Source organism: Orcinus orca, chromosome 7, assembly GCF_937001465.1.
Source record: "Orcinus orca chromosome 7, mOrcOrc1.1, whole genome shotgun sequence".
NCBI lineage: Eukaryota > Metazoa > Chordata > Mammalia > Artiodactyla > Delphinidae > Orcinus > Orcinus orca.
Genome location: NC_064565.1, coordinates 82,831,166 through 82,843,228, shown reverse-complemented (window position 1 = coordinate 82,843,228; position 12,063 = coordinate 82,831,166). Strand labels below are relative to the sequence as shown.

Below are 12,063 nucleotides of genomic sequence, written 5' to 3'. Positions count from 1 at the left end.
TTCAGTTAATAAAAATTTGACTGAGTGAATATTATGGGACCAGGCACTGAATGTGCTTGAGATAAAAAGATGAATTTGAAATGGACCTGCCCACAAGGAGTTCACAGTAGAGTGAGATACAAACAAATCATCAATATTTAAAGTGTTAGACCAAGTAGTAAGAGGTTAGATAAAGTACAGGAATCATACAAAGGGAGGCAGGATTAAGTGTGTCTGGGGTGGTGAGGGATGATGGTGAGGGAATGTACAGCACCTGGCACTGTGCCTGGTATATAGTAGAGGCTCAGAAAATGTTAGTTCCCTTTTCCCCTTCCTTTAGATATAATATGTTGACCTTTATATGCAAAAATTATGATTCTACTGGCCAAATGTCAAGGGGATATGGAGTTCGAATTCTTTCCTTGTTAGTGTTAAGTTAGTATGGATTCCGCTGCATTAAAAATTTTTTCGATTCTTCTGGGGACTCGTGACCAATATTTACAAAATTGCTGACCAGTGCAACGGGCAAGCAAGGAGCAAAGAACAGACACACAAATCAATGCTCAACTATAAACTTGTGGTAAATGAACTGACCGTAGTTGCTGAAGATTCTTCTGTCTCTGTTTCATTTCAGCAGTATGGAAGCCTACCAAAGTTCTAAAAGCAGTACTTATTAAACTTTTCCTAAGCATCCCAAGAGCATAGCTGGGTAAAGACTTACTCCTAGGGTTTGGGAGTGTGGAGATTTGGTAGGGGGAGTGAAGGGAGACAGTGTGGGACTATTGTCCACTGGAAGTACAAAATGTTTGAAGTCTTAGGTTTATTTAAAAGATGTATGCAAGTGCTACAGTCCAAGCTATAACATACCCATTTATTTATATAAATATGAAAATACTGCTTCAGGTTACTTACCAAGTAAATGATTTAACTTCCTGAATCACCAAGTAAAAGTGATGTTCCAGGAAGAAGAACTGAGTTTATCCTGTGATTTCCTGAACCCTGGGTACACCATTATGAACAGCTTGGTCTTCAAGAAAGAAATAATTATTTGTATCTCACAGATCGTATGACCAGTTAATGAACTGATACAATGGCTTCTTTACTACATTCCTCACTTCCCACTTGTTGTCTCTTTGAAGCACTATGGCTGCTCGTTCTAATTTAAGACAAGGCACAGAATCTGTGCTCACTTCAGCAGCACAGGCATTAAAGTCTTACACATGATGGAGTGGAACGGTATGTCTCATGCCTTTCCTTAGAATCATCCCTTTCCTTGTCACTTTCTCTTTATGGTAGTGCCATGACAATTGTTCTCTCTCCCATCTCTTTATTTCTTTCCACTTTCAAAGCATTTTTCACATACATTTTGTCATATTGTTCTGTAAAATATTGAGGACAGACATTCTTAGCCTTATTTGACCAGCCATAAACTAAGGTTTAGTTAGGTTAAACGATTTACCCAAAGTTGCATTCATTCAAAAGTATTTACTTTGTATCTACCAGGTGCCAGACTCTGTACAATGAACTAGAGACACAAAAGTGAGTAAAACAGTCCCTGCTCTAAAAGAGGAGTCAAGAAAGTAAACAGACAATTATAGGATCAAGGGATAAGTACAAAAATAGAATTTAAGCAGAGGGCACTAAACATAAGCCTTAGGGAAATTCCTATTCCAAAACTGGGAGACAGTGTGAGTAAGGGAGAGCTTTGTTGGTAAGTGATATCTAAATTGAGATCTAAAGGACGAGTACAATTAACCAGATGAAGACGACATGGAGTTGGACAAAATTATAAATGGGAAACAGCGATAAGCAAAGGCTCAGAGTGAGGGGAAATACGATGTGTCAGGGAAGCTGCTTTTAGCACAGTATACGAAGTGTGAGAAAGAGGCGAGGCTGCCATGTTTAATCTCACAGGTTGTGCACTGCACTACTCCAGCAGTCATCATTCACATAGACCAGGATGGAAATGGCGGCTCCAGAATTGAGCAACCTGGCTTCCCTGCAAGAAGAAGGGTGGGTGGGGAGAGTGCAGGACTTTGAAAACCAAGCATGCTAAGGTGTTTGCCAATAGCCTGAAGGTAATGGAAAGCCATTGAAGGAGAGTGACTTGATTAGGCTTGCAGTTTAGAAAGATTGTACTGCCTGTGGGATGGAGAATAGATCCAGGGAAACCAGCTAGGAGGCTGCTCCAATAAGGTGGGTATACATGGAGACTGTCCTGAAGTGAAGTCCTGGAGATTGGGATCAGAATAAGTGATAGATTTAAAAGATATGACAAAACCAGAATTGATCAGACCTGGAAGAGCCTCAGCTTTTGTGTTTAGACCAAACTAGGTCCATGGTAGTGTCATTTACTGAGATGGAGACACAGGAGGAGGAATGGGTTTAGGGGAACATTATTAATTCTTTTTGGATATGCCGAGTATGAGGTGATTTTGCCACATCCGAGAGAGGAGTTGGATGGTATGGAAATCAGGAGAAATACGTTGCCCTGAGACACAGAAATGCATTCTGGGCCAAAGACAAAGTGTTTGTCAGCATGTGCCCGAGTGGAGCTGGTCAGAGCTGCTATGTTTTCAGGGGAGTGGCTCAGGGGAGTTGGAGAGGGATGTGGAGGTGAGGAAGGGGAGATAAGAATAAAGAGACGGGCTTCCCTGGTGGCGCAGTTGTTGAGAGTCCGCCTGCCGATGCAGGGGACACGGGTTCGTGCCCTCGTCTGGGAGGATCCCACATGCCGCGGAGCGGCTGGGCCCGTGAGCCATGGCCGCTGAGCCTGCACGTCCGGAGCCTGTGCTCCGCAACGGGAGAGGCCACAACAGTGAGAGGCCCGCGTACCGCAAAAAAAAAAAAAAAAATACAACAACAACAACAACAAAAAAGAACAAAGAGACATCCCTTGTGAGAAGTTTGGCTGTGAAGGAGAAGAAAGAGGGGCAGTTAACAAATTTTGTGAATTTGCATAATCATTTTTCTGGAGGAAGGTTGAGAATGGTGCCTCGGATTCTACGGCGTCCCAGTGAAGCTGAAGGACCACCACTGCATGTTAAAATGCCCCATCAGGAGTTTCTCTTTTTTTTTTTGCGGTACGCGGGCCTCTCACTGTTGTGGCCTCTCCCGCTGTGGAGCACAGGCTCCGGATGTGCAGGCTCAGCGGCCATGGCTCACGGGCCCAGCCGCTCCGCGGCATGTGGGATCTTCCCGGACCGGGGCATGCACCCGAGTCCCCTGCATTGGCAGGCGGACTCTCAACCACTGCGCCACCAGGGAGGGGTTTCTCTTTTAATGGAGATACCTCCACCGACTTCACCTCTTTGACATTTCTTTGCAGCTTCTCTTCTCTCCTTTATTGCCCATCCCTTTGTATTTTAAGGTGAGTCTTTCTCATCTTCTCTTGTTTTTGATTTGCTTTTCCAACACAGCTGTCTAAAAAAGTTGAAAATAAATGGAATTTTAGAAACCACAGTAAACAATGGAAGCCTTAACCCAGAGCAAACGCAATATTCATTGTAGCAACCCCTCACAGGAAAACTTTAAATACTTTGTTTCTAAATCACTGTAATAACTTAGCTCTTTCTACTTTGTTCTACATCTGAAAAGTTTTTTGTGTTGCTGACTTTTACACTTTGGGTAGGAAAGTAGGATTTTGAGTAAGTATTTAAAGAAAAAAATCTTAGTACATATTGAGTAGAATTACTACATTTGCAGCTATCATTCCCTCCACTTTCATGCTTTTAACATCAGGTAGTGTGCCATTATTTATCGAATTTGTACTTAGTAGCCAGCACTATAGGGCATACCGAAGAAGTATAAGCCATGGTCAGTGCCCACTAGAAGTTTCTAACATAATGAGGGAAACAAAACAAGTACAAAATAAAATATAAAAAGTCATTAGAAAATTGATGCTCACAAAACAATTAAATACAATAGATGAATAATAGCAAATAAAACAATGAAATACTACACTGAATGCTACTGATTACACGTGTGCTAGAAGGTCAAGGACAGTAAAGAACAAGAGCTGCGGAAGGCATTCCCTGGTCTAAAGAACATAACTTCCAATAAATTAACACCGAAAATAATTTTACAATATTTATTTTAAAAAACTACTATATTTCTTCAATTCTAAGATGTCATCTTTCACATTTTACAACAATAGATATCATGGCTAGCATTCATCTTGCACTGACTCTGTACAAGGTACTAAGTGCTTCACATGTGTTGACTCGTTAATATGGATCATTTAATGGGGTGGAAATATTTCATCTCCTCCCTGAAAAAGTGCTATTAAACCATTGGTACAAACATAAACCCCATGGCTGTTTAGAATCCAGGAAGTATGGTGTGTGCCGAAATAAATAGCGCTTATAAATGAAAATGTATAAAAATACACTGACAACACTTTCTAGTCTCCTTAGCCTCGACTGCTAGGCCCCGGGTTGTGCTCTGTGGGGATCACCTGTAGCCCTGATACCCTGGAACCTCCTGTAGCTTAACTGTTCCATCAAAGACCACACCAGCTTCAAAACTGAAAAGTCTCCACACTGACATAGTGAGGTAACCTCATTCAAAATTTATCCTCGTTCGGCAGTCATTTACACAGCTCTGCTTGTGGCTTTCACCTAGGCTGGGAGGGTGGCTCTGATTTTTTTACAAACAGGGGATCAACTCTCTAAACCACCAGCGTCAAGTCAAAATAGATGATTACATTGGGTTGGGTTTCTCAGGAACAGTCTCTGAGGTGGAGATTGGCATGCTGGGATTTATTGGTTTTTAGGGTCACCACCTGTGGGGAATGAGGGAGAAGCTGATCTGCTATGAAGTTGCAGCATAGGCCTCAGATGATCCCGGGGGAGCTCTGGGGCTAAAGTGTCCCACATCGAGGTTAGGGGGCTGGGCCTCTGTTCCCTTCCACTCACTGGATAGCAATACCTCCAGGGAGGTGTTGTAATCTCGGGTGAGGCGATTACACTGGGCTGAGGCCAGTTCTTATGGGGAAGACAAATGCAGGCTGTCAGCAGGCAACATTCTCAGGAGTTGGGGGAGCGAGGGCTTTGGTCTTGGAGGTAGGAACTGGGTGGCACACCACAGCGTCCACTACAGTGATATATATTATACATTCATATGTTTTGTATATTCACAGGCATATATATTCATATAGACATACATGGGTATATAGGCAAGCATATATTTATGTGTGTATTTATATTTACACAAGTTTAAGATGCATAAGTCAGGGGACTTCCCTGGCGGTCCCGTGGTTAAGACTACTATGCTTCCATGGCATGGAGCACGGTTCGATCCCTGGTTGGGGAACTAAGATCTCACATGCCACGTGGTGTGGCCAAAAAAAAAAAAAAAAAGCATAAATCAAGTAAAGAAAACAACCACGGTGAAATGTGACATAGTAAGTTGGGTGGATTTATTAAAATCATAGGTAGTGATCACTGCAGTACAGTAGATCTGAGGGTTGCCTCTTAGGGAATATTTTTGAAATTTGAGGGAGTGTATTTGGTTGTCACAAAGAGTAGGGAAGTTCCAAGCATTTATTTGGTGGGGATCAGAGATACTAGGTGTCATGCAATGTCGAATTTCAAATGTCCCACTGAATATTCATGTAGGTGAAAAAAATCTGTTTTTAATTATCTTAGCCTAGAGCTTAACCCACTTTACATGTAAACATAATATTTTTGTTTTGTTTTATATGGTTTTAATATTCAGTGATTTTTTTTAATTTCAGGGATGCACCTCTGTTGTTGTAGCAGACAGGATCTAGTCGGGAAAACAAACCACAGAAATAATTTAATATGGAGCATTGCTGAAACAGGTGTTGGAGGACTGAAAAAGCAAAGAGGGAAGCAGCGGCGTCAACTGGGCTGGGGAACAAAGGGAAAAGTTTAGTTACCAGAACTAAAAGTGTGCAAGACTCACACCTTCATTCCTGAAGGGTGTGAATCTACTTTTAAACTCTTTTAAAAAAAATTATAGTAGCTTTCCATTAACTTTTAGTATAGGACACGGAAGTGCTAAGAGGTATCACAGAAAATCAAGAATGCACCCTTTTTTTTTTTGCGGTATGCGGGCCTCTCACTGTTGTGGTCTCTCCCGCTGCGGAGCACAGGCTCCTGATGTGCAGGCTCAGCGGCCATGGCTCACGGGCCCAGCCGCTCCGCGGCATGTGGGATCCTCCCGGACCGGGGCACGAACCCGTGTCCCCTGCATTGGCAGGCGGACTCTCAACCACTGCGCCACCAGGGAAGCCCAAGAATGCACTCCTTTTGTCCCCATAGTCTTCCCTGTCCCCACTGTGAAGCAGCAAAGCCAATTTCCTCTTGGCAATTGGAACCAATCACCCCAGCCAGGACAGCACCCCCTTCTTCACCTGATTTTTTTCTATAGTATGAGGAGCCCAAAGTGCCGAGGTACCATCTCAACCTCAACCTCAGTGGAACCATAGTTGTGATCCCTGGTGGAAATATTCCTCTGTTGGGAAGTAAAATCTCCAAACCATCAGGGCTCAAAGTTACAGGAACTGGAAACAGAAATTGTGTGAGTGGATTATTGGGTATAATGATGAGAGGAACCACTTCCACTTTCCCCACCCCTTGATTCTTGAACCTGTGTATTTTGAAAGAAACAGTACTATGTATTGGCACTGACTCAAAGCATATACTGCATCCTATACAACGGAACTTCAGTTTTTAACATGTTATTTCCTAACTGGCACCAGAACTCAGTGGGCTATTCCATCATCCTTCCAGGAGCTTCTGGCTGGTGGGGCATATGATAAGACTAGCAAATTCCAGGGAATTCCCTGGTGGTCCAGTGGTTAGGACTCTGCACTTTCACTGCAGAGTACCCAGGTTCAATCCCTGGTCAGGGAACTAAGATCCCATAAGCCGTGCAGTGTGGCACCCCCCCCCCTCAAATTCCATTTGCACGAGTCCATTGCTGCATTTATTTTACTATGAAATGAGTTCCCTGGAAAGAAGTAATATGTAGAATATCATAACAGTGAGTAAGGTATAATGAGTTCATGGTTGATAATAATATCAGAAATATTCTGAGCATAGAAAGCAAATCTATATCCAAAATATGTGTTTATTCCAGTAAGACAAATAGCTGTCCCTTCCATGATGGAAGGGGTCCAGTATAATCAATCAATCTGTTACTAGGTTACTGGCTATTTTCTCCTGGAAATAGTGCCATATTGGAACTCAACGGGTGATCTCTGATGTTGGTAGATATGAACCTTACTGTGGGGAAGCCCATGTTCTTGAGCCCATGAATATCCTTTGCTCCTGACTGCATGGCTACTTTGTGCAAGCACTGCAGTAGGTGGAAAAAGAGGCCAACTCCATCAAATGTGTCATCCCCCTGATTTTGAAATCTGAGTGGATGCCCTTTGGTGTACACAAATATCCTCACACTTTGTGCCCACTCTGAGAAGTGCATCCATATACCTCTTCCCTAGACCTCCTTGTCATCAGTCTCCCAATCTTTTCTTTCCAAGTTATTCACCGTTCAGGAAAACCATCAGCTATTGCCCATGAATGAGTGTAGGTCTATACCTCTGGCCATCTCTCAATCCAGACAAAGTAGACACCCAATGCACTGCAGGACATTCTTTGTGCTGAGAGAATTTCCCTTCAGTACTACCATCAGGGGCATTCCTCATGGGAGTTCTAATGCTAGAACAGACCACTTCCAGCTTGTGCCAGTGTATTGAGGAGAACTGTATGTAAACCAGTTAACTGATTGAAGATGATGAGGAGGCAATATACCAGGAGTAAGAATCAAAGGAATCTAAGTCACTGGCTAAGGCAACTTGTGCTTTCTGGACCAGCTCAAGCTGTCTCTTACATACCACTTCCATTTGATGAGGGATTGCTCTTGTGCATGCCCAACCTTATGGGCTGATGGGTCAGATAACATCCAGTTCATAATGGGCAGCTGAGGTTGCATAGTCACTTGATGTCTCATGGCCAGTCATTCAAATTCAGTAGCAAGCTAGGTACAGTTTCTCAAATGGAGAATTGTTTTCTGCAGAAGAGGGCATGGCTTTGCTGTGAAACTAAAGAAAGCTGCATTGTGGATCTTCTATTAGAGTTTGCCAGTGGCAGATGTATATGTATATGTTTGCCACAGACACTTCAAGTATCATGGGATTCCTCTGGATCATAAGGTCCTGTTACAGAGTCTTCTTTTTCTTTACTCCTGATAAAAAATGCCAGCCTTATGAGTTACTGGGTAGATGGGTCAGAGCACCACACTCAAATGCAGTATTTATTTCTTCCAAAATCCAAAGAGGCCCAACAAGTATTGTGTCTCATTTTTAGTGGTAGGTGGTACAAGGTGCAGCAACTTGTTTTTCACCTTGGAGGGATATCTTGATATCTTTCAGATCACTTGGATCTCCAGAAACTTCACTAAGATGGTGAATTTTAAGACTTCCCTGGCAGTCCAGTGGTTAAGACTCTGCACTTCCACTGCAGGGGGCACAGTTTCCATCCCTGGACGGGGCACTGAGATCCTGCACATCGCGTGTATGGCCAAAAAAAAAAATAAAGTCTGAAGTATTTGTTACTTCCTGTTTATTAGGTCTAATCAGCTTGACGAATCTAACATAGTGATCAAGATCTCTGCAGACTAGATTATGACAGAGAGCAAAGGAGTTTATATCCCACAGACAAGACTATAAGGTATGCTGCTGGCCTCGCCACATAAAAGAAAATAGATTTAGTGCAAATTGGAATAGATGAAGACAGCACATATAGAATTGCAGTTGCAACTGGCATTACCATCTGATTAAGTTCATAACAATTCATAATTATTCTCCAAAATCCACCTGCCACTAGATAGGTCAAACAGGTGTGTTAAAAGTGGGAAGTGATAGTATCACCACTTTTGCATCATCCACATCTTTTATGGTGGTCCTAATTTCTATATCTCTCCAGGGATATGGTATTGCTTTTGGTTTTCTATCCTGGTAGCAAGAGGAAATTTCCAGAGGCTTCCACTTGGCCCTTCCTACTACAATAGCCTTCACTTTGTAGGTCAGAGAAATAATGTGGTGATTCTGCCAGTAACTGGGCATGTCAATTCTAATTATATATTCAAGAAGTAGGGCAGGGGCTTCCCTGGTGGCGCAGTGGTTGAGAGTCCGCCTGCCGATGTAGGGGACATGGGTTCGTGCCCTGGTCCGGTCCGGGAGGATCCCACATGCCGTGGAGCGGCTGGGCCCATGAGCCATGGCCGCTGAGCCTGCGTGTCAGGAGCCTGTGCTCCGCAACGGGAGAGGCCACAACAGTGAGAGGCCCGCGTACCGCAAAAAAAAAAAAAAAAAAAAAAAGTAGGGCAATAACCACAGGGTGGGTCTGCAAACCTACTGGATCCATGGTGATATATACTTGGGTGAAAACTCCATTTACCATCTGACTACCATAAGGCTGCACTTTGATTGGTGGACCCAGTGATATTTTTGGATCTCAGGAATTAACATTAATTCAGAAACAATATCAAATAATCCTTGAAATAGATGGGTACTTCCTTTTTCCCAGTGTATGGTCACCCTAATAAATGGCATCAGGTTCCCCTGGGGAAGGCTTGGATGAAGATTTGTAGTATATATTTATGGCAATGCTGCAAGATTCTTCTTCAAGGGGACCAGCTACCCTTTCAATCAAGGTCTGTGTCTGTGAACTGGCTGAGGTATGGAAACTGGATGAGAAGAATGATTTCATTTGATGGCTCAAGTCAGGTTTCAGGCAGCAGACCTAGAGTTTTACTTGTTAAAGAGATCAAAGAATATTTCAGAAGTCTCTCCATATATTTCATTCCTGTGGCCACCTAGGGCATTACCAAATATCCCTGTAGGTCAAGACCTTTGAGTACCACTTTGTCCCTGCTACCCAGTATAGTAAGTGTCTGCCTGGTCCCTGCCAGTTAAGTGCTGCCACTTGGCCTTTGACATCCCAGGATCCCACTCTCGCAGAAATCAGGGAGTCGTCTCAATGGAAGCATTTCCCACCATCATATCCAGTTACCACAGAGCTTTTCTGGTGCTCCCCTTACTAATGTATTTTTCTTTTTAAAAAAATTTTATTTATTTATTTTTGGCTGCGTTGGGTCTTCATTGCTGCACGCGGGCTTTCTCTAGTTGCAGCAAGCAGGGGCTACCCTTGGTTGTGGTGCGCAGGCTTCTCATTGCGGTGGCTTCTCTTGTTGCGGAGCACGGGCTCTAGGCACTCAGGCTTCAGTAGTTGTGGCACGCGGGCTCAGTAGTTGTAGCTCGTGGGATCTAGAGTGTAGGCTCAATAGTTGTGGCACATGGGCTTAGCTGCTCCGTGGCATGTGGGATCTTCCCAGACCAGGGCTTGAACCTGTGTCCCCTGCATTGGCAGGCGGATTCTTAGCCACTGCGCCACCAGGGAAGTCCCACTAATGTATTTTTCAATGCCTTACTGTAGGGGTTTATAGTTTGGGGGTGGGTATACAGTATGCATGATAAAATCACTCCAACATTCCCGTCTCCATAAACCTTTGGATTTTTTTTCCTGTACATTGTACCAGGGACATTCTGTCATCTCCATCTCATCAAATATAGACCACCACCTAATTTAGGTAGAGAAGTCAGTATCCTGTTCAGTTACAAAGCCATGCAGGATGATATTAATAAGTAGACATACCAACAACAGCACTGAAGAACTGCTTCATAGATGCAGCAAAAGCAAACTATTTTGTGTTTGAGGGAGGCCTTGGAGTGGAATTTTTTTTGTCTCTGTGCATCACTGAGGATAGTGGAGTGGAAGCCAGGAGAGTGCTTTCTTGGTTCCCCTTGCCTGTGTGACTGAATTCCAAGCCCATGGTTAGATAATAAATGGGAGGATACTAAGCAAAAGCTACCATCCCTCCTCTCCTTTCTCACAGAGACTCTTTGGGGAGGCTCTGAAAGTGGGGAGGAAGAGTCCACATTTGGTTTGTGAATGAAGGGTAGATACTGTGGTTTTGGTTTGCCGTTCAACTGTAGGTTTGTTCCATGGCATGCCAGGGGCACGTGGGGCTGCCTGGGAGCATCACCCCATACACTTGCCCACTTAACCCTTTCTCCTGAAGAATCTCAACTCTTGTCTCTTTCACAGGGAAGCCCATCCTCACCTACCAGTCTGGCCTGATTCCTCTGTCATGGATTCCTTCACAAGTATTATTTTCCCCCTGTGATCCCTTATCTCATTCTGTAATTACATTCATTAGTGATGACTATTTATGTCAGAGACCTCCTAAGACTAGGTATCTTAGATGTTTATGCTCCCCTTTACATACTGTGTCTAGCCAGTATCCGGTACAAAGTCAGCAGTCAGTACATGGTTGTTGAATGAATAAGCGTTTGCTTCAGATTCCACAAGTATTAACACTTTACTCTGATTATGACTATTACCGTTGTGCGTGTATCCCATGCTGTTTGACAGCTGGGTCTTCTATCTGTTGAAGAGCATGGTAACTGGATTTTGTAGAAATGAATGGGTCAGAACAGGTGGAAATCCTCAAAAGCCCAATTAATGCGGTAATTTAAGACCTCTTTTCTTCTCTGGTAACTCCGCTCCACCTCCTTCCTCCCCAAATCAACACCCAAAGTTTGAATTTAATGATGGGGTTCTGCGCGTGTCCAACTGGGAGGTAGCTGGAGAACAAGATGCAAGGGCCAGAGCCCTTGTCCCCACCCTCCAAATGTTTGACAAACACTCGCTAAAGAATTAGCGTCGGGGCCTTCCCGTATTACACAAAGAGAGCATCAGCATAGTGGCCCCTTGCCCAGGTGGGATAAGTTGAAGTGCTGTGCAGTCTGATTCCGGATTAGGGGGAGAGGTTTAGGGGAAGGCGTGTGATCCAATCTCCAGGGTTGAAGTTGGCTGCGTGTGAGTGCAGCCTTTCTTGTCCCTCGGGGTGTGTCCACAGGGCTTGCTCGTCAGGTTGTGTTTGTGGGTGTTTGTGTGAGACAGGGCGAGGGTGTGTGTGGGGGTCACGATCAGCCCCCCGGGAGAGGGGCCTCTAATCGTGCATGCCCTGGGTGGGGCAGCGGGGGCAGCC

At 44.0% G+C, this 12,063-nt stretch overlaps 1 long non-coding RNA gene and 1 other non-coding gene across 4 annotated transcripts in view; both read left to right on the top strand.

The window, feature by feature from the left end:
- Positions 1-9,203, top strand: part of LOC117201798 (uncharacterized) — a 39,868-nt gene extending 30,665 nt beyond the window's left edge. For all 3 annotated transcript variants that reach the window (XR_007478354.1, XR_007478352.1, XR_007478353.1), the window contains one exon: positions 5,717-9,203. This is a non-coding gene — a long non-coding RNA (uncharacterized LOC117201798). The remainder of the gene's footprint in view (positions 1-5,716) is intronic.
- TRNAE-UUC (transfer RNA glutamic acid (anticodon UUC)) lies at positions 6,788-6,860 on the top strand. Its single transcript has one exon. It is a non-coding gene; the product is annotated as a tRNA-Glu (tRNA).
- Positions 9,204-12,063: the final 2,860 nt, after the last annotated feature.